General features: G+C 48.1%; 2 long non-coding RNA genes across 2 annotated transcripts; both read left to right on the top strand.

The window, feature by feature from the left end:
• Window positions 1–358: 358 nt before the first annotated feature.
• LOC115250179 (uncharacterized) lies at window positions 359–23414 on the top strand. Its single transcript, XR_003888766.1, has 3 exons — window positions 359–414; window positions 20196–20355; window positions 22671–23414. It is a non-coding gene; the product is annotated as an uncharacterized lncRNA (long non-coding RNA).
• LOC105416576 (uncharacterized) lies at window positions 14846–16358 on the top strand. Its single transcript, XR_964619.2, has 4 exons — window positions 14846–15203; window positions 15779–15945; window positions 16053–16138; window positions 16268–16358. It is a non-coding gene; the product is annotated as an uncharacterized lncRNA (long non-coding RNA).
• Window positions 23415–23636: the final 222 nt, after the last annotated feature.

Consider the following 23636-nt stretch of genomic DNA (forward strand, 5'->3'; position numbering starts at 1 on the left):
CCCATATTATCCACGGCGGAGGCAACGAGAGCAACAGCTTCAACGAGCCCTCTCCAGATTAGCCAGCGACTTCATTAGCGCCCGGACGTTGTTCAAGCCTGTATGTGTTGAAAGTTGTGACTATGTAAAGGTGGATGCTGCATCGCGTCATTATTAAAACAGCAAAAAACATCGACGCGAAACAACCTTGTATATTGTATAACAGTGCACGTCTCTATAACTGATGACATCACCAGCCTTCTATTTGATGACATAAAAGGGCTTGTTTGTGCTAATCAGACACGGAACATTTTGCAAGCGACAAGAGGTGACGTGCACCATGCTGTTATTTTCAGAGCACAAAAGAAACGAGGGGAAACCGGAGCCCAGCAGGACGCCGCTGCAGATGAGTCGGCCTCACCCGTCTTTGGACAGGTCTGTGCAGCCTTTTTATATCCTCCTCTATGAGAAATAATTAGACCAGGGCTCTTGCTGTTCGCCGTCCTGTTGCAGGGGCTTTGCTTGCACAGAACGCCCCCGTCTGACTTCATTGTTGGGCCGAGCAGCAGAGAAAAATGTGAATGAATTGGGGCGCTTTCTTGTAAGGCGAGACAGCTCCAGAGCTGCATGTGACAGAGCTGGAAGGCAAACAGCTGCTCTCAAGGAAAAAGCCAGGGGGATGTTTAAATGACCTTTATAAGATGGCAGTTTTCACCACTTCCAACATCACAGCATCGTCCCCACGTGAAGGGGTCCATGCTGGCCCGCATGTATGTATCAGTGAGATGTTCCCCCAGAGCTTATGGTTCCGTTAGAGGGCCATTATATTGTTTAAAAGCTAAAGCAGATGAGGCCTTATAATGAGGAAGACGGTGACAATAGTGTGGCTGGAGGGTCTCAGAAGACTCCCCGAAGACTTGGTGCACACGCAGGCGAGGAACACCTTTTCATGGGTGTTTAAACAAGCACTTTAAATGGAAATGTACTTGACACTTTAAGAGATGCAATCATTTGGTGTTAGATTTGAACTCAGTTCTCCTCTAAATGTCTCCCTGTATCTGCCCCCCCCCCCTTCCTCTCATCCTGCCATGATTTCTCACCTTTCTCTCCGCTCCTCCCCCCTCGCCACCCACGCTCTCTTGTTCTGGAATACTCCGGTTCACGGTGCGTTTTACAGTCTGTTAGTGTTGTTCTTGGGTCTTGTTCATTCTCAGAACCGTGGAAGTGCCCCAGGAAGGTGTGAGGAGGCACCTTTTTTCGTCTATTACAGGTTATTTACCGCAAGCCTGGCTAAACATGGCTGATTTCCTATTTTCCCAACTGCAGAACTTTGGTTTCTCTACCTTCGGTGTCTCTAAACGGAATAACCACGACAGTATTAAACCTCACACATGCGCCTCTGCTCCATCGAGGCTGCAACTCCCCCATCTGTGTGAGTGAATGTGTTAATGCATGAGCAGGTGGCACCTTGCATTGTCACCCACTCGTGTATGAACGTGTGACTGCGCGTCACGTGTCGCGAAGGCTTTTAGTAAGTGCTCGGCGCCGTCCTCCTCCCCGGTCCTCCTCCCCGGTCCTCCGCTGCTCTCCCATCTCTCGCCCTTCTTCGCAATCTGTCCGCGCATTACAACAATTACAGCCTGTGAACATTTCATTAACCTAATACGCCTTGGCTGGGACGGGGAACATTGTTGTGCTGAGCATACTGTTTTCCTCGCACCCTCATTGCACCAGCCCCTCCTCCCCTCGCTAACCTCGCACCCCCCCCCCCCCCTCCCGGCTGTCAGCTGAAAAGCAGCGAAATTAATTGTGTTTTTGTCCTGTGCCTTCTTCACAAATTAACTTATGAGACTTCCCTTGTACGGTCATTAAAGGTGGCAGTGATTCAGATCTTTCCCTGCCGCGTCTCGGGGCTCCGTCTTTGTGTGGATTCAAACCTGCTACCTGCTGCGTCCTGCACGTGTTCTTGATTCGGAAAGCGAAATCGCGCCGCGGTTGATTGCGGCTGTAACGTGAAGCTGCGCCTCAGAAAGGGGCTCTTGAAGTTGGACGTGCACGTCCTTTTACAGGCCTGGGTGAAAGCCGAGCGGGCGGTGACGAAGGCTGCTCCTCTGTGCGCCGCTCCTTTGTTCTTTCCCCGCCGTGGCCTGTCATTTAGAACAGTCTGTTCCACATTAACTGCTCAAGAGGTCAAACCAGCTTGATCATTAGCCCCTGCACAGGGCTCAGTCTCCTTCCTGCACTTTTACACTTGTACTATAGCCCCCCGGACACCCCCTCAAATCCACGGCTGTTGTGATCTATGCCGTGTAATAGTGTTGCACTGCTGTATTCTATGGAGCAACATCCAAAAATACAAACTGGCGCCTTCACCTCCATCGCGGCTGTAAATCAATTAACCCTCACATGCATTATTAAAATGACAAATCACCTGAAATAGAGCTATTATGGTCATTTCTATCATGAATTCATAAACGTAACAATATGGTTAACAGCCTGCTCTTCTCTCCTCCTCTTTGGAAATGGAGCCTGCTCCTCCGCTCCCCGTGCCTGGTCAATCATATACACTTTGCATGGGAAATTAATTCCATTATTAAACATGGCGCACTTCAGAAATTTCAATTACCGATGGTGGCGTGAGGAGGAGGAAAGAAAAAAAGAGTAATGCTTGCTTACTCTAATGCATGAATATTATATGAGGCCAAGAGAGCAATGGCGGCCGATGGCGGCACCAGTCAAGTGTGTGCGGGTCCATTTATATACATGACTCCTGGCCAGATGGCCACCGCAGACAACAGGTTCATTTATGAAGTCTACTTATGCAGCGATGAAGAATAGAAATGGATTAAATTGGTCGAGAGCGCACTGACTGGGAGCTCCGGAGCATAATGGCCACTCGGCGTTTTGGGTCAAGAGGTACAAAAGTAAAATGTTTCATAAGTGGGCAGCTGAATTAACTCCCCTGACCTGTTCGCTTCCTACGGCAGCAGTTTGTAATACAAAGCCCGGTGTTTGCTGCTACGGCCCGATTAACTGTTCTTCCGCGACACAATGTTGAAAAAGGCGCTCGGGGTTTTGTGCCGTCCGGAGGTGTGCAACATGAATGCAAGAGAAAAAAGTGGCTCGTCCTGACCCCCGCAGAGGACAAATCTTGTCATTTGTGAGTTCCGGGTTTGCTTTTTTCCCCGTGTTTTTGCCTACTGGAACTCTTTCCAGTCGGGTAAAATGTCCCCTGCTGCTATTGAGCCGTGAGCCTGAAAGGGGGAGAAAAAAGGTCAAAGCAATTTATACGTGACACACAGAGTTTGATAGCTTCGTCTTCGCCTCGGGGGGGCCCAGCCTGATGCTCTACGAAGTACACACGCTCACCTGCAGGCGGCAGAAAAAGGCACGCCGGGGCGCGGCCACGTGCGCAACAACCGCCATCTGCATCAGAAACGGAGGGATTTAGCGTAGCTGCCTTTGTGTGACACGGAGCAACAGCCTGACGAGGTTAAACAAAGGACTCATTTCTTATTCAAGAGCCGTTCCTACAGAATCTTTAATGACAGGCGCAGATTTATATCAGCCACTGTAGGTTTACTTTGGCCTGCAATGGAAATTAAACTACCATTAGGCCCATGTGATCTGGGTCGGACCCCCACGGCCCCTGAAGGCTCCAGCTAAGAGATTTCTGCCTTTCATAACAACATTAGCATCAACCAAGCTACCAGAATCTCTATTCTATGTTATTATCATCTCATCTAAAGCAGGTGTAGATTCACATCTATATAAATCAACGTGTCAGCGCGCGACAAAGGGGGGTAAAAAAAGAATGAAGACCTCAGGTAGCTTGACGGCGTCGCTGCCTGCTCCGAGCGAGACGTAACAGATGAAATCGTCCAGATGTGTCGTTATTTATTGTGCACATCTGCCTGGGTTAGGGGCTACAAGGCGGAGACGTGTGAGCGAAGGGACCGGGGGGCAGGAGCTGCCTCCATAAATACCCATCATGCCAATTCCACAGTGATTTATGGAGAGTCTCACCAAAGCAGGGAACAAACGACCTTCACACACGGCTATCAGAGGAAGATATCAGTGGACAGTGATTCCCGTATCGTCCCTCTGAGCCTCCAGGACACCCTCTTGGGCTGGCTGTGTGTCTGTGCTCAGGTGTGTACGTGTGTGTGTGACTGAGTAAAACTGACATTGAGCTGGTCCCCGGGTCAGAGGAGCGCTGCTGGTTGCATTCCACATGTCTGTCTGTGATCCTTTTACAGTTTGTTCCACGGAGCCAGTGGAAAGATCCAGTAATTACCTTCTGATGTGATCTCTGCTGGCAGAATGCCCCCCCCCCCACACACACACACATTTTTATTAACTTCTTGTCCAAAAACTTTCGACGGGGGATGAAGCTGGCCTTGGCGGCGTGGAAGCGGCTGCACGCGACCGGCGTCTTGGCCCAGCAGCGGCTCTGGTTCCCGTCAGCCTGTCGCTCACCGGTCCCACCGGTCCTGGACGCAGGAGAACACGCCGCTGTTCTCACAAGTCCAGATGTCTCGTGTCCACATGCTCCGCCTCCTTCAAAAACTTTCCGTTCTGGCTTCCCGAGAGCGGCAGGACACGTTCTGGGCTTTCGATGCCTTCGGTGATAGAAGATTCACACTTAACCCAATGAGGGAGCCCTCTTCGCTATGTTGTGCACTTATTTGCTTTTCATTGTCAAACTCGGATGTCCCAGGTCTCCCTGCATGTCTGTCCAGACTTCCTGTCCTGCAGGACCATCTCGATCCCGCAGACAAACGGCAGAAACCGCTGGCAGGATTGTAGCGCTCGTTTGGATAAGCTGCATTTCCACTGGAGGAAAACTGCACTTTTCATGCAAATCCACTGTGCAAAGTCAATAAAGTGTTGAGGCGTAAAGAAAAAAGGCCCGAGAGGAAGCGGGAACGTGTTGTTACAGGGGCCCTCCGGCTACCGAGGCCTGCCTTCGTTCGCCGGTGAACCCAAACGATTCTTGTCGCAGAGACCGATACGCCTCTCGGATCTACGGATCAATGCTGCTCTCTGGTCGGAATTTTGGAGGATAATCGATATCGCTAATTGATAATTCACCCCTCAGCTGCTGCGGCAGCAGCGATGTTCTCTGGTGTCAGTGTCCAGGTGACGAAGGGTCTGGCACGGCTCTGTCTCCTGTCCTCGTCTATGAATTTATAGCGGTGTGAAATGCTGCTGGAGACCCGGGTGTCTCATCTGTCAGCCCTCTTTACTGGAAGCTCCTGACGCTCCAGTCCACAGATCACGAACCCAATTAAAGCAGGCAATCTGTGTAAAAATTATGATTCCAACAGTTCGCCGCCATTGGCTCGGAGCTCATCGGGCTCCACCTTTATTACCATTACCAGTGCAACCTGGTCCCAGGGAGGACTCGGGTCATTCTTTTGTGATGCTTCCTGTGATTTATTAGCCTCATATGTGCAGAAAAGTGGACAGAGGCTGCTGCCACTGCCTGCTGGGAGCAAAATAAACTGCCGCTCCATTATGAGCTCTCTGATCCTATGATGACAGTATGATAAAGACAGAAGATATACGGACTCGTTCAACTTTATCTGTGCTGAACTGAAGGGGGGGTCGTTTAAAGCCTTCCAATGAGGACACGCGGTACATCTTAACTCTGCCTTTCAACGTGGGTGTCACAGTGTAGAAACTGCTGTGCATGTGTGGAAGCGGGCTCAGGTCGGAGCAATCGTGCCGTTCTCCTTGATTGCCATAGGATGTTTTTAGATGCAGCAATCTCATGAATACAAGTTATATAACAAATAGGAAGCCGCGCTGCCCAGGAGGGGAGGAGACGCCGCCATTGTTCCATTTCAAGCCTGTCAGTCTGACTGATGACTTCTGGGCCTCACATCACTCCTGTCTTTTCTTTTCATTGTATTTATGATTTGAAGTAGAGGAATTACAGCACAGACGGTCTGCAGCGGCGGCTACGTTTATTAGAAATCCGCCTTTGTCATCGGCAGGGTTCCATCTCCTTTATTCTGAAGAGCATTTAAACAAGGCGCCTGCATTTGAATGTTTCGGTTCCACAGCTGTTTTTCTCTTTTCACCCAGCTCATATTATAGTAGAAATGCATATGATTCTTCTATTTCTTTCCTGTGAGCCTCCACTATCTGCTTGTTAACCACGAACAGATATGTTGTCCTCAGACAGGCTGCTGAGCATATTGCAGTCGCACAAATTCCCCCAAACTGTTGTCCACTGTGATAAAACACCAAGCCCAAATGAGTTTCAGTGAGTTAATTTCCCTGCTAAAGACATTAATTGATGCCAAGGGCTGCCTGGATGGAAGGAACGGTGCATTAATCTATCAAAAACTCGGATGCGTGTCACAGGAAATTGAATATTGCACGTGTAATTTATTAAAAACCTGCTAAAACACTGTTGGACTGATTAGAGACTCGTTCTGGAAGTGATGTTGTGCATCAGTCCCTGCCTTCATTCAGTCACACCTCCTCTCTCAACGTGTCCCATGATAGAAACATGACACATTTTTCTTTTTTTTCTTTAATTTAGCCCCAGACAGAGTTAATGGGATGTAATGCTCCATTGGGTTTTTTGTCCATTTAATTGTCACCTCTCTGGTCCCTCCCTCAAACCAAACTTTCCATCATCTATTCTTCTGGGACGCAAGCCTGGAGGAACTCTTTCAGGTCCTGATTAATGGCTTTCGGATAAGAACATTGCTCGCTGGGTGATATAAATTTACAGCAGCGGGAAACTAAGCAGCCGGGTGCATGTATACAATTCTGACGGCTCCAGCAATGACGATTTCGTTTTATTTTTCTTGTCATGAGATCAATTTTCCAGCTCTGGAGATGAATTCAAGCAAAAGACGGAGGCCCAAAGTCACCAGGGAAGCTTGTCTAGAGAGCTGTCAGACAAATGATCACACATGAGCACCCCCACCACTATTGGTAAAATAAATAGGAGATGTTAAGTCATTTTTACATAGGCAAACTCCCACGCGTGTGCACCCAGCCACTCACATGCATTAAGAGACCCATCTGGTAGCTGGTGCGAGTGTAGCACTCAGCGGACCCTGATTTCATTATCTCAGCTTGTTCTCTGTGACCCGGAGAAAAGTGACATCTGATTTACCTCAAGATCAATTTGTATGTAAATCAGTGAGAAACTGGAGGGCAATAGAGGGACGGCGACACAAAGGCTGTTCTGTGGCTGCTCAGGCAGCCTGGCAAGTTTTGGTTGCCACAGTTTAGCCCACAGAGACACTAATGGAGCTCATTGAAGTAATTCGTCCCTTCGGTCCACGGGCCACGACCTCCGAGTAGAGACCTGCACAGGCGACGCCGTTGCCTTTTTACATCAGCGGCGGGCAATTGATGTTATTCGCCGTTTAAGGCTGGCATAATGGTCTTCGCAGGGGCTGGCGATGCTAAAAACGACTGCAGAATTGTTGTGACCTTCGTACAAAAGTGGCATCTTGAAGAGGCCACGTGGCAATCATTCCTGCGTTAGTGGGCACCCTGCACTCCCCTGCCTGTAAAAGATTACAGCCTCATTGAGAGAACACCTTTTTTTTTATTTCTGCATGATGAATGCCTGCGCCTCGCAGATATTTTGGTCAATTTCCTCCCCCTTCATTCGAGACCCAAGCAGGCTCCTCCTGAACTTTAATGGATCGCATAAAGTGTCGGCCGGTGCCTGGAGGCGTGCGCTTCCCTCCGCCAGACAGAGCGCCGTTATCTTATATTTCCATCGCTGGTCCACGCCGGTGTGATGCTGTTATCTGACAGTATCTGACATTTTAATGGGCTGCTTCTTCGCTTTTTGATGTTATTACTGCAAAGATCAAAACCAGCTCATACGTTTCACTGAGAACTGTGATTCACAGCCTCAGGTGATGTGAGGAAATGGCTGTTTATTCTGTGTACCTTCATGGATGATCACATACGTGTCTTCATCTCTTTACAGAGGGAGCTGGAGATGTCTGTGAACATCTTACTTATTGCGTAATCTTCAGAAAGGGTGTGAGGATGAGCCCTTCCTCCTCCACCCTCCTTTTCAGTAGTTTTCTTTTTAACACGCGTATCGTCTATAAATTAGGCTGCAGGTAGTTTCATTTCACCGCGTCATAAGCTGTGTCTGTGATTAAATGGCTACGGCAGCTCACGCAGCCGAGATGACACCAGCTGCACCTTTAGGACCATGGGAACTGACCTCACCCCTTTAAAGGATCCTGATTTGGCCCGTAATTAAACACGTTCCCTCTCTGTGGAGCTAGTTTGAACTAGAAGCTAGCAAGCTGCATCAACATCGGCTTCATTTGAATCTCTGCTCTACTCTACGCTGCAGCACATCCTGGATGTTGCACATTCTCAGGCTGTAAATGAAGCCCCCCCCCCCCCCCCCCCCCCGACACCTGCACACACACACACACACACAGTTGTAATAGGCTGTTCCGCAGAGCTGTACAGAACACCGGCATGGTGGACCGCGTTCTCCTCAGGCCATTTAACTCCTGAGGTACCACTCACTCTTGCCTGCCCAGGGGATCTGTCAGTGCTTCCCGCCACACACACACACACACACACACACACACACACACACACACACACACACACACACCCGCGCCCCTGTAAGGGCTGATGATGACCTGTTTCATTTTATATCAGCCATAAATTTCTCCATTAGCATCTCTGTAGGGCACCCAGAGAGAGTTCAAGCTCCTCAGGATGGAGCATTTTTTGGCTCATCACACAGGAACGAGTGACTCTTCTGCTCTTTGGATGAGAGGATGGACTTTGTCCCCCAATCACAACAGAAACACAAGCTCAAGGGCCCCTTCAGGGAGAGACAGGTTGAGAAACGGAGCAAAATGTGGCGATCAGTATCAATAATCAAAACGCCAAACGGCTGCAGTCGCAGGAGAAGGAATAGCTGGAAATCCAATTATTGGATTTGTTTGTCCTTGCAAAGATTAACAGAGGGAAAAAAACACAAAAAACAGTCTCGCAAAATGATTTTCACCCAGGCGCGGCGTGAAAGTCGCATTTCCAGATCTCTGCCCCTCAGAGCGAATCCAATAACGGCGGATCTCTGTTGGTTCATATTCGTTATTTTGCCGCTCGTGACCGGAGACGCTCAGCCCTCGTTTACACTTCTGTCTGACTCTGCAGGAAAGTTCGACCTCTTACAAAAACCGTCACCGCTTTCCACAACAAAGAAAAGCAGTCGATGGATGTTGCTCCTTGACACTGGATTAATCTCTCAAACTGTTTTGACAAGTGACCCTGTGGGGGGGCCACTAATGTTATGGTAAGGGACCCTATTTAAATATTCGACATCTCTCTCTCTCTCTGTTCCTATCTCTCTCTCCCTCTCTCTCTCCAAACCCAGTGATCTAATTATTGCATGTTAAATGGGCATCTGGTAAATGGTGCATATAATGATGCGCTTCCACAGAATTAAGTGCCTGCCTGCCCTGCTGCTGGGGCTAATGCACAAATTGGCCCTTCCTCTGTTTCCCCCCCGTCTTCCCTTCCGGGGGGGTAACACATCACAGAGACATGCCTCAGGTTCGTCCTGGATTGATGACAGCAGATCGAGGTGGCTTTCTCCCCGCTAAATCTTCTTCTGGAGGAAACATAAAGCGCAAGAGGGTGCAAGAGGGTATAAATTCCGCACAAATAACGGTATATTCGCAACAATTACGGCACAAGTGAAATTAACAGGGGTTCGGTGACATTTACAGCGACTTAAATGACAAATTTACGATTATTCTCATTTTTTTGGGGGGGTGAAATAACATCAGAACCGATGTTGTCAGCAGGCCACGCATCCCTCATCGTGTAAATATCAGCGGTGAGTGCCATGTCGGCTCCGTGGCAGTGAAGCCTCCGCAGTGTCGCATGACATTTATCTATATCTGCTGCCAGAGAATAACCTTTCTGAGTTATGAGAGGCTGCCCGGGACCGCCTGTTCAAATGTCTTAACTCATCGGATCATTATCAGAACCCTGGGGAGGAGACTTAAGGGCACAATCTGTGATTTAAGCAGAAATAAAGAAGTATCCCCACGCTGCCAAAGCCAGGAATGCTAGATGATGATATTTATGTTGACGTTAAATCAAAATCACAGGTTATTTTCACACTTCTGAGGGTGTTTCTGGCTCTAAATTAAAGGCCACGCAGCTGTTTGAGCTCATAATAACCAGCATGTGGGTGTTCTGTGCTGCAGCTTTGTGTGAGGAGATGCTTTGTCTCCTTCACTACAGCTATAATTCATCACTGTGCCTCGAGGGGGCGCTATTTTTACCATGCCATTAGGGAGAGACTGGGAGTGTGTGAGAGGCTTTCATTCTGTCTCTCACACACATACTGATGGAAATTTAGAACTCAAAATGTTTAGAAATGTGCACTTCCACCCTATCTGGATTCAATTTCCCCACTTTTGACGACTCAAAATAAAAGCACATGACCTTGGCCCCGGTGATTAATGACAGACTCGAGGATATCGCCTATGTTTCATGTCTCATTAATAGTCGGGACCATTTGTCATAAGCTGCACGCTTAAATTAGGCATCATTAACGACGGCAAGATTAGAGGATAAAGAGGGTTTGTAAGAAGGACTAAGAACATTTATTAACACGTTTTACACATGCGCTGAGCTCCGTAGTCTGCGCATGTTCGCGATCGCGAATCCACGAACATAAAGCGATTCATTTCCATTTTGATGAGCGTTTTGGAGGAATCTGTGAATTTGAACGCTTACGCCGGTGCCCGCCGCAGATGGGCCATAAAAGGGCCTCGTAAAGCACTAAGCAAACTATAATGTTTCACAGTTGTGTTTCTTAACCCCTGCCTGTGTAATTACCACATCATTTCCACCGAGAGCTCCAACATATAGGTACGCAAATAGAAACCGGTATTTAAAGATGAACAGAACCATACCATAAAGAGTAGAGCAGCGGTAATTAAAAGGGGATTAATTTTTGAACAAAAACAGAAGTCGGGAGCCCGAGTGGCGTGGCGCTGCCTCGCTCCCGTGCCTCGTCTGGCCCGGTCCGTAGGCCTCGGGGCGACGGGGAACCGAGCGGGGCCGAGGAGCAACAGACTGGAGCTGTACACTCCAGTGCTCCTGCACGCTGAGGGCAGCTGACGCTCGCCGGTGCTGACACAGACACATCAACGGCCCAGAGTCACAGAGAGACCGGGTCGCTCCAAGAACCTGCCTGTCCTCGCCACGTGTCTCACCTGTCTCCCAGGAGCGCCGCCAAGGCTCTTGGCAACCGGGACGCTGCATGGGTACATGCTTTGATGCGCAAAGGATATCCCACGTTCAACACACACACACACACACACACAGTCAAAGCAAACAAGCCTTCCATACTTGGTTAGTCATGGTCCAACAGAACTGTTGAAGCGACCACATGTTCTAACCGCATGTATCGATCATGTCTTCTGACCTGAAGTGGCAGTTGCACCGGGTTCACCGGCTGTGCAGCCGCACCGGGCTGGATTAGCAGACAGCAGGCCCGACAGCTTGGCTTGGCGCTCTCCTGCGTGGCTGCCATCCTGCCTTCAGCCCTGCAGATGCCACCTCGCTAGTGGGCGCTGGGAACGTGTTCTGAAAGGTGATGACACTATGCTGCTGGCCACTTCCTAACTTTAAAGATTCACCCTCCTCGTAGTAGCTGTTTACGAGGACTGTAAAGTTTTCACTGGCGCCGCTGCGCCACCGTCGAGTCGGTATAAAAAAGGACGGGAATCGCTCCTGAGTCGCACTTGAAGCATGTCGCATCCAAAAAGCCACTGAGCAATTTTTTGCCGCTGCGGTAGATATCACACCGGCATTATCGCTCGCCAGGGAGCGTCTTAGCGAGGAATTTGCTGCTCAAGGTCGCTCTGGTTTACAGCGCAGACAACAATAACAGCGCCACAAACAAACAAGTCCGACATGGAAACCGAGGCCCTGCTCCGGTTCCTCGTGGGAGTCTGTATGTCTGCACGCACCACCGGGGAAGGCACCGCGAAGGTCACCTTCGCCGGCTCTCTCGCGACTTTACCTGCGCTCCACCGGCGAACAGGAAATCCATCACCTGGCGCCACCCTGGTAATGGACTCATTTTTTCCTGGTTGTCGGTGAGAGTCACGAGGGACGCAGGTGTGCGGGAGTTCCCGCATGGTGAATAATTGACCCGGCGCCAGGGTCAGGGGACACGGGGAGGGGGTCATTGGGGCCAATGACAAAAAGGGTGCCCCCGAGCACGGTGGAAATGTAGGTGGACTTGAAATGTAAGATTACTTTTCCAGTTTTGCATGAGTGAGTCTGTCAAGGCAGAAGGTAGAGTCATCCAAACTTGGGAATCTGGCTCAGAAATACCAGTTAAGACCTAAAAGTCCCAAAGTCCCCCCGTACCGCTGCAGAAATACCACTAAATTTCACATTTACACGTGATTTTTCTCATTTTTTCCCTTTAGTTTTGCATTGACGGGCGTGTTTAAACAGCATAAGGCACTTTTGCTCCTGCAGAACGCAGGAGGAAATAGAGCCGATTCACAGCCGGTTAGAAAGTCAACAGTCTTATTCCCCCCAGTCAAGCGCGGGGTGGATATTACCCGACGTTTTGTGGATATTAACGCTCAGCCCAGTCTTGCAGGGTATTTACCCACAGGCCACGGGGTCCCTGTGTTTATCCACGTGATGCTTGGTGGAAATCTGTGCATGGCAGCAGATCTGGCACACCATTGGGAAACAATGTTTGAGACCTGCTCTCTCTCTCTCTCTCTCACACGCACACACACACACACACACACACACACACACACACACACACACACACGCACACACACACACACACACACACATTTAGATATGTTGATCTATACACAAATATCACCTTTCAGTTCCTTTATACCCCTTGCTCTCTTCTTTAATTATAAAGGGTTTTTAAAAAGGGAGAAATTATGAAGCCCACTGCAAAGATGTTGTATTTTCACGGTGACTCTGTGTGACCTAAGTTGCTATTAGCGCCGGTGCAAACACCAGAAACACGCCGATGAAAGATTTGCATTGTCTGTGAGTAGATTTGTTAGAGCGCCTCCTTATCTAAATGAGGAGGCACCTCCTGGCCCTCCTCTAAATCCAGCGCTGGCTAATGTAGCTGCTAACGCCACAAAAGCGCTCTGGGACAAAACAGGAAGCGTTCAAAAAAAAATAATGGGAGCAATATTCTAAAACCTGCTTGATAGCAGAATTACCCTTCTTGATTTAAGCCCCCTAATAAAGCTGTGATTAACTGCCTCCTAAACCTGTCCAGATTTTAAGTATTCCCTGACTATTAATCAGTCTAAGAGCCAAATAAAGAGCTTCCTTTCCTTGTTGATCTGCACCTTCTGCCGCTGTTCCCAGAGGTGTAATAAACTCATTTGTTGTCCAGAGTTAAGATTGTCCTCTGAATCTTTTGTAATAAGGCTGTTGCCGCGGGGGCTTCTGCTTTGCTTTTTGCATATAAGGGTTGTCCCGCTCTTGATTAAAGGAACATTCACGATTAGCTTGTTGCTCTGGGAAACAGAAACATCCCAGGCCCTGGAGACACCTCCCCAACTCTTGTTTCATCGGCTCACGATAACGCACTGTTTTCATTGAAAATCCAGGATTGAATATAAAGAACGGAGCTGTGCAGCAGCGGCCTTCTGCTGGGAACTGTGAGTCAGCTTTCTGAAAACTGATGATTAATACAGGCGTCCTGTTCAAAAAGATCTGATCGACACAAACGTAGGCGCAATATTATACATCTGATTAAAAATATTAATATGGAGGGTCTGTGGTTCATGTGACGCCATAACACAGTGAGTTTGTGGGAAATGATAATTCTTCTAGAAGAGCTCTTAGACTGGAGGCCCAGGCTGCCGAGCGCTTCGTGATAATCTACCTTATCGTGTCCAGCTGTCTGTATGGAGCCCAGCTCACAATGCGCTCTGTGCAGAGACCCCACACTGAGGCGGCCGCGACCGCGTCCGCTGAGCCACCGGCTGCAGGGACGAGCCGGGCCAGCTCGCCACAAAGGGGCCGTTCCAGAAGATCCAGCCGGCGCTGGCTGGATAGCAGTGAAAGTTTCTCCTAAAGAGGAAGATGCTGAGCTGCTGCTCTGCTCACGAGGGGCGGACAGAACGGGCACACTTACAGTGCCTGATCCTGGCTCTGACTTTATCACATTTGGCCGCGAAAGCCGATTAGTGGATTTCAGCGCGGTCTGGTGGAGCGGGGACGGTGCGGCTGTCTTAGCTCTCCTCCCAAAAGAACTTTTCCGGAGGAATCCAAAAGACTGAGAAAGCTGTGAAGTAATGGGAGTAATGGGTGTAGGGTGAGGGAGGGAGGATGAGCGAAGGAAGTGAATCATCACATCCAAGTGGGAAAAAAAAGGTTCTGTTAGAAATAACGTCCTTAAAGTGAACTGACCAACAGAAGAGTCTCAGATGTGCCGACACGGTGGCCAATTTCAACACGCGTTACCACGAAAGCCCTTTTTAACGTTTCTCTCTTCTAATCCTCAGGACCGCGATATCGTCGTGCCGTTCCTGTGCACGTGTGCTCACGTCCTGTCCAACGCGTTCCAGACGCCCCGAAACGCTCCGCGCCGTGGTTGGGAAATACCCAACAATAACATAAAACATACGCAGCATGTGCACATCGCATTAATGCAGCGCACGTCCGTCCAAATGCTGAGCCAGTTCCCCGTCATCAGCATGTGGACACGACGCAGACGCCCCAACTGGCACCAGTTTGGATGTGATAGAATTCATGAGGACGCTTTGTGGAGAGGAGGTCATAAAACTGCCATTGATTTGCATCTTACTGGTACGACAACAGCTCGTGTCTGCAGATATACGGGCCTTCAGTGGTTCCCCCCCAGGACTAAAATGCTTGTCTGCGCGCGCTGCAAATATGCTTTTATAATGAAACTGAGCGTCTCTGCCCATTATCGGCGCTCTGGAGCGGCTCATCCCCGTTCGAGCCCTCCTCCTGTAATGGAGCGGACTTATCTTGGCGGTGGCTTTGCATGAACAGAACAATGGCAAACAAGCGAATCAACATTCGCTGAAATGGACCCCCCCCTCCCACCGAAGTTACCGGGACTGTAGAGGATGGTGGGAGGAGAGGCGCTGGTTCGAGGTTTCCTTCTGGGCTGTGACCAGATTGTAATGGTGATTAAAAAGGTAATATTCTGACTTTACGCAGCTGTTTGTGCTCCCAAAAGACAGACTTGAATTGATAAATCCAATAAACACATTAGCCATTCAGACAGCAACGTCTAGCTCATCTGCATAAGTTCGCAATAGAGATATTTCTCCCTTATTGTGAGGCAAAGAAGCTATTACAGGTATTAGAAAAGTCTTTGTCATAGATGAACTTGTCCCAACTATAATTATTTACAAAGCAGGCCTGTACAGCATAATAATCTCAATCTGCTGACTCTGCAACCATTCATTTGTAGTTATATCATTGGTATAGTGGCGCCGCTGCCTCCCAACCACCCTCTCATAGTGCACCAGATGGATTTGGTAGGTCGAAAATGGGTTTTTTTGCACCGCGGCCTGACGCTGGCGGTAGGACAGACCATCAGCCAGCCTCTGCAACATTACACTCAAATAAATTACTCTTTTAAAAGCAAGTCCCTGCTGTAAAAATCATCCCTCTGCGCTCAGGATTTAACAGTACTAATAGATCTTGCTGCAACAGTAGACCTTTAGCAGGTCTTCTGAGCATCACTCATGCTTTCCCTCCCCTCCAGTGAGCGTCAAAGTGCTGCCACGTGTAAATAAGACCATCTGTCTCCTGCTGCGCCGCGAAGAATTCAGCCGCCGCTGTGGAAGCGGATCGGAAACTCTCAACAACACCTCATTTATTTAAAGCAGGAATCATCTCCAGTAAAAAGAATCGTTATCGACGAAGCGACGTGTGAGATTTCCTCCTGTCATGCTAATTAAAAGCAATGATGTCACCAGCTTATAGTTTTATAAGCGCTAATTCAGCTCTGCTTGGTCCATTTTGTGGCCCCCCAACAGGCGTCGGTTACAAGGGAAGAAGGGAAATTCCAGCTTTTTGGCAGATAGAAATGCAGCTTTACTCACGCCAGGCTCGAACGTTGCAGGTATGAGATGTTTGACGTGTGCATCTTTGTCTTATGGTGGACATTTGATCAATAGGTCAGCTGGACTTTGACATTGGTGCCAAATGTAGATGAAATTACCTGGAATTGTTCTTCTGGTTCCCGCCACAGGGGGACGGTGGCGGCCTGGACCCTGACTTTTGAACCCTGATCATCAATGTGATTTTCTTCCTCACATTAAGATCTTTAAAAAAATAAAGACAAAGAGAGCAGACATTTGGACCTGGAAGTGGTTCCAGACTCGACTCTTACCTGCGTTAATAGTCGATGGAGTGTTTTTGGTGCAGAGAACTCACAGCTTCTCTCATCATCGACACATTTCCACAACGTTCTAAACAGGTGTTGCGCTTTTAAGGCTTTTACCTGTTAATGAATCACAGTTGCGTTGGCTTAATAAAGAGAGTCGTGAGCTGCAGCCTGTTTCTGTGGTTGGGAGCCACTAAGTAACATCTTTATTCCCCTATTGATTTTAGATTTGAGTTTTTTCATTTATTAAAGAGATTTACAGAGCTGTAAATGCCTTCATACAGCCAACCATAACAATGCATCACATGACAACCCTTCAACACTTTATCATAAACAGTTGCTCTTTAAATGCAGATACGCTTAAAAGGCACCAACAGCTCCAACAACTGTTCCAGCCTCTCGGATTTATGCAAGAATCAATGAGCGTTAATGAATTATTCCTATATTTAGTTTTCAGTGTAAATTCGACCTGTTGGTCTCTTCTTTGACAAACGTCTGAAGCATCCTCAGGATGAAATACCCATTACCCAGATTGGATCTATAGGGGAGTTGAAAGAAAAGGTTTGCGTTAAAGACCTCCAATTTGTTTAATTAACTCAGACATTTTCTTTTCCCTCATATCATAACATCAAATTAAGGTTTCTTTTAATAACCCAGTCTTGTTTTTCCAATATGAAAAGTTTCTGACTGTCAGGCGAGATAGGTCCTCTTAATTAGTCGAAACTGACTCATCCTGCAGTGTTATTGTGTATAATTAATAAGTCGAGTAGAACAAGTGGAACGTGGTGTGTGGGAACAGGATCCCTGAATTAGAAAAGTGGAATAAAAATGTCAGGATTCTGTTTCAGCCCATCGTGAATTTCTGCTTTGTCGCCTAATCCTCACCTCAGAATTAACTTTTCATGCAAGCTATGCTGCGCTCGCTCTGCACTGCAGTGTGCTGAGTGTGTGTGTGTGTGTGTGTGTGTGTGTGTGTGTGTGTGTGTGTGTGTGTGTGCTCGCGAGAGAGAAAGACACCCTTAACACACCTAATTGCCTCTAATTGTTCTTTTTTCCATAGAAAACTCCTAATCTTTCCCATCCGTGGCTGTTTTTATGGACCACTAATTGATTCACTCTTCCCATCTTTTGGTTCCCGTATCAAGCCGCCTGTCAGGACGGGAGATGGGAAGCACTGACAGATTCACTGCTGCTTCAGCCGATCTGATGTGTGGAAGAAAGTGGATCATCTCCCAGGCTGCAGGAGCGAGGCGCGTCTCTGCCGAAGAACTCCTGCCATCAGAAACGCGGGAAAAGCAGGAGGAAGAAAAATAATGTCATCATTTCAGGTTGAGCTGCGCTGCAGAGAGGATGCAGCCTCCCTTTAATCACCGATGGTCTTCAGCTATATTTACACAGCCATTTCTGCCACTCACACGTGGGAAAAGATCAGTTTGCGTGACATTCACCCTCAGCCTTTAAGCATCCTTGGTTTTCCATGAGCACTTTTTGCCTGTTTTATTACCTCAGTTTATTTACATCCCTCTGTGATTGATGAGATTTATTTATATGCTCGGGCAGCTCATTTGACTCTCTAATAATGTTAAAACCTTCGGTTAAAAACATGTAAACTGGAAGGATTTGTGGGTGTTAGGAATGGACGTCCGTGACGGCTCATTTTCCCTTTAAAAAGCTAATGTGCTTCACTAAACGGGCCCAAAATAAATGAGGAAACAAGCAGCCATAAATAGGCGGAAATGGCAGCATGATGAATGCGAGCGAGTCAAGCTGCAGCAGGACGGTAACGGGATGACAATAAGTCACTCCTGGACAGACTCACACCCGGGTTTTCACGTGGCATCATTTTTAATATTCCGGAGACACAGTAACTCAGCTCCTTCCCCCTCAGTCTGCAGCTGCTGCGGCGCATACTTCATTAGAGGGCATAAAACTACACTAGAAACAACAGTAAAGTTGTAATCTATTGTGCCATAAACTTCGCCGTCCTTTGCGAGCGCCACGAAGCGGCGAGCGGCTCCAGTGAAGGCTTTAGTGGAACGTCCTCTTGGCGGTACATAAATTAGCAGGAGGACGCGCTTCGGCTCGGTGTGGGACATTATGCAGAGACCGGACCCGTCGCTGCGGCAGCATTATTGGGATTAATGCCGCGTTTCCCATCCTGGAGAAGTCGTCCCGAAAACGCCTCTCGTCCTTTCGCTCATGCAGCCGCTTTGACCTAATTGTGGCTCCTCTCGGGCCCCCACTCATCAACGCTCCCCTTGTGCATTTAATCGCCAGCGCTTGTGTGGATTTGACAGCGCGTGTCCTGTTGGGTTGGAGGTCTGGGGCTCATCTGTGCCACACAGCCAGTGTGCACCCATCAGCCGTTGCCGTGGCGCCGAGGACCAGCACGCATCCATACTGCATGATGCTGCGGGCTCTCGCTGCCTGCTCTTGCAAGAGCCCTTAACGAGCAAAGTCACTGAGTTATTTAAACTGGGACAATATGCAGTTACAGGTTCTCCCTGCCTCATTATGCCGTCTCAAAGTTTAGACCAAATGTCGGAATTCTTGAAAATTCCCTTTTATTACTGCTACGGAGGGAGTATGAGGGAAATGAAGTGAGCATGAGCTGGCTGGTTCCAGTCCGGTAAACACTCATCCAACAGGAGGAAATGCAAAGGTTCAGACTTGAACCTCAAGGTGGCAGCCACCCCCTCTGGGGGCGCCTCGAATCACCCAAAACACCCCGACTGGCACCCAAATAGGACCGACTGTTTATTTCAGTTCATCCCTTTAAACATCAAATGTGCACCTTTCAGCATATTTTGGCTTCTGGATGCTAAAATTGATGCCTGTCCTGGAAAAGATTTGACGTTTTCCAAATAATCAGGATAGAAAGAGCCAGTTACGTTAACGTTACATTAAGAGCCTTTTCTCCTGAGAGGCTCAGGTTAAATGGTAACTGTTTTATATTTTGAACATTTCCTCCTGCGTGTCTGGCTGCGCTCGGGGCTTTAAACCCTCAGCCTGTGGCCAAAAGCAGCTGCCTCATGTCTCCTTCACTCCTCTCGGAGGTTGATAAAAGTGTCCAGAAGCTCATGACGACAGTCCAGAGCTGAAATCTGATCCAACCTGCTCTCCAAACCTTTTCCACGGCCATCTTTCAGAGTACGAGACTCAAAAACAGATCCAACATTTAATGATTTTAGAGCTGCACGCGAAGAACCGATTCTCCTGTGAACACGTTGATCTCTAAATGTTTTTAAAGTATCATTTTGCCTTTTTCCTCTCGCCGATATCATCAGATGGCAGCTGTACGCTGCGATTCCAGCCCATCGGGAGGGTGACAGACATGCAGAGCACACACACTCCAAGAAATTTCACACTCTCAGGCAGCTCTCATCTTAATATTCAGCAGGGTCAGGCTGCCAAGAACCAGATAAAAAAAACAGAAAGGCAGAAAACATGCACAATGTGCCATCTGGTAAATTATTGTCCTCCATTCAAGCTGGAGTTTTCCCACAAACGCAGCCTCGGGCCGGAGGCGAACGGTCCCAGCGACCCCGAACAGGTCGCACGAAGGAACAAATCCATGGATTTCTGTACTAAATTCTTATCTTTGCCAGTTCTGAAGGTCCTGTAAGGAGCCTTCTTCACCAAAGCCGCTGAACATGAAGTTAATATTCAGGCAGGAGCGATTTTGGTTTGCTGATGTGTGGAAAAAAGGGTGATCCCGGAGACGCTCCGGTGCTCGGATATTCCAAGCTGCAGGATGGCCACCCGCCTGAATTCCTCTGGTCTTGTTTTTCAGGGTTGGGAGATTCAAACGTGACCCATAATTGGATGCAAAGGGCCCAGGAAACCGGCTTCTTTCCCCCCTCAGGCGAGTCTCTGATGGACGAGCAGGAGGACGGGACGGATGAGGCGGGGGGGGGGGACCCTGAATGCAGCATGCGAGCGGTGGGAATGAGGTGGATGCATCTGATTTACATTTGCAGCTTTTAATTGCCTGTTTTTGAGTCAAAATATGGGAACTTTGTAGCTGTTTACATTGCCAGCGCCTTGTGTTCCTCTCCGATTAGGAATTCTCGTTCCGTTTCAATCGTCAATCACTCTGACAGTGTGAGAGCAGGAAGTGCAGCTGCCACAGAGGGGTTTTATTTATTACTCCAAATATGGCTTAAATTATAATTAAGGGAGCCATGGCACCTAAACGGAGGGACAAAACAGTTTCTGAACACTCATCTCTGGATTTACAGCAACAAACATGATAGAATTCCCCTAAACAACATCCCATAATTCCACACCTGAGTGAAATGTGGTCGCTCGCGCCTTTGTGACGGTGACACCGAGTGTTTACTGACAGTGTTTGATGTCCCCTAAATCAAATGGGCTTTGCATGAAATATGTCACACACACACACACACACACACACACACACGCATGCATCAGGAGTGGAGATCTGGAGATTTAGAATATGATTCGGAGCTGGAAGGATCTTGGAATCCCTGTGATGCAGAATTTAAAAGAAGCCTCGGTGACACACGATCTGCTGATGGAAACGTGCCTCAAACCCGGAGCCTCAAACCCGGAGCTCTATAAAAAGATCAGACCTGGGATCATCTTCAGTTCAGCCTGAACAAACCTTAAAGGGAAATCCCACCAACTCCACGGCTGCACGTATTAAAAGTCAAGTTTAATCCCAGAATGAAGAAAAGAAAACCTCCATTCTCCACAGAGACGGAAGTCTGGTTATTGTTTTCATTAGGATTTCTTGTTTAAGGTGCTTTTACTATTTTTGGCCATTTTTCTCTGGATCTCTTGGTGATTTTTCCTGGAATTTCAGGTCCACCACTTTATTCTTCTCACATGGATACATTTTAAGATAATCTTTTGTTGGGGATTAGGCTTTTATTTTGAAGGGATAAACTCAAAGTGGTCACAATCAGGTGAGTATTTTAATATATCTCCGTCAGGTGGAGCGGGCACACGTGCAGACACTTCCTGTGTCACACACTTCCTGTGTCACACACTTGCATGCTGCATGTGCCGACAAAGCGGGAAAACAACAGAACTGAACTCAAACTCAGAACCTAAACTGGCAACCCGACTGATGTCTCGAAATGAAAGCGGCGAGCGGCGCCGCTCGGTGACTTTGGAGGCGGTTGTGAGAGCTGAATGACAGAGAGGAGGCAGGGAAAATGCGAGCGAACGGCGTTTCCCCCCAGGACTCAACATCAAAGCGTCACCAACAGGAAACACAGTTAATCTCCCTTGTCTTCCTCCCCGGTGGGGTACTGAAAGCACAATGAGCAAAAAAATAAAAAATGGGCCAAATGCACCAGGTTTGTAAAAGCAGAGATACACTTGCGCACAAGCAAAAGTGCACGCCGGTGAATCCAAAGACACGGGCTCCATTTTGTCTCTCACGCGTGGATTAAGCTAACGGCGGCTCCGGCTGCAGCCTCCTCTCTCCTTTCTCTGAAATGTCTACTTCAAAATGCTTGTCTCCCTCCCCTGGGATCGCAGATCTGTGAGTAACTGTCTCCAAGTGTTTACAAGCACGCCGAGGAAGAATAAATTCCAGCTTTCCACATATCAGAGCGGAATCCAGGCGTGACGCGGCGCTCGGAGCTGCACTGACAGAGTGGAGGACCCAGCCCAGCTTAATGGCCCTGCTCCTCTGAAAGGAAGCTATAATTAAAGCTAAGTGAGCAGATGCTGAAACAGAAGCTTTTTTAGATAATAAATGTGGTTTTGAATTTAACACCTCGGGGAAGAGGAAACTTATCTAAATGACCCCGAGGCCCCGGACACTTCTACAGTACGGCGTAATGCTGTAAGAGGCGGTGACAACACCCTCCTCCGCTTCCCCTCCACTCCCAGCCCGCTGGCTAAGGTTGAAACCCTTCTGTCTCCGGAGAGATTAAGTTACTGCACTTAAGTGTAGCAGCGCTGTTGATGAAACCGAGACCGGCGCTGTTTTCATTGTACCTACAAGGCAGCTAACGCCAACAGCAGGAGGAAGTGTGGGAAAATGAGAGTCATGAAAAAAAGACTTTACTGGCGACGTTTGCTGGAGAAAACTGTGGGAATGCAAAGTGTTTACCGGATTTAATGAAGGAAAACAATGTTTTAGCTTTATTAGCTCATGCTAGTTAGCGATATAGCTAACAATTGAGATGGAGAGAGTTTACTTTGAGGTGGAAACAGACAAATAACAGCACAATAACGCTGGAGAACGAGGCGTCACTTTTAGGTTTCTTATCATTTTTCTTAAATTCAGAGTTGCGGAAAGACCCCCTGCTGACCTGGCGCAGAAATCACCCACCCTCTTACCCAGAAGACACCCCAGCCAGAACCTCCTCCCTCCTGTCGGTGAGCCTTAAAGAGAAGCAAGAGTCTCCCAGCAGAGCTCGTCTCAGCAGGGGTCCTCTGGAAAGCTCTCGGGCGCTAATCGGATGCAGGAAAACCAAAAAGGAAAACAGAATAAAGCCGCCTTTTGTTTTTTCTCCCTTCGCAAACTCCCCCCAGAAGTTCTTCTTGAATCACTTCCGTGATCTTTTGTTTTCACGTGTTTGGAATCACCCCACAGATCGGAGCGTCCAGGTGCTACACTATTCCCCTCCCCTGTGGGTAAATATTCCTCTCCCAAAGAAAGGAGAAAGAAAATCAACCTCATTACGTTGAACAAATTGGATTTGGGAACATTTGCTTTTTGCTTGTTATGGTATTTTGATTTGTTCGCTCCCTCCGTGAAACAGCGTCCGCTCATTGCCGCGCATTAAATTCCAGTCTTTAAATAGATTTATGGAATATTATGCTGTATGTTCAGCGTATAAAAAGAAATCCCCACTTTACAAAATCTCCCATTAATGGTGTGTTTTTGCTTTTACCTTTTGACTGCAGCTCATTTGCCAAAGAAATGCGATTAAGTCCCGTCTTTCCTTTAGCTGCACGTTTTTGTTTGCCAATTTAAATCCGTACCTATGCGGAGCGTTTTATGAGCTGCATAATTTAATAAACCGTGACTGTGTGTTTATGTGTGTTGTGTTTGTGTGGGGGGAGCCAGATTGTGCCAGTGTGTGTGTGTGTGTGGGAGGGGGGGGGGAGTTATTGATTTACATTTTTCCTGCTTGGTTTGCATATCGCCTCCCTCTAGCAACAAGCTAATAATGAGACAAGCCGCTCGATTTTAGAGGCAGTAAAACCAACACACAAACACACGCACACACACTCACCACGCGTGACC

Source organism: Takifugu rubripes, chromosome 6, assembly GCF_901000725.2.
Source record: "Takifugu rubripes chromosome 6, fTakRub1.2, whole genome shotgun sequence".
NCBI classification, from domain to species: Eukaryota; Metazoa; Chordata; class Actinopteri; order Tetraodontiformes; family Tetraodontidae; genus Takifugu; species Takifugu rubripes.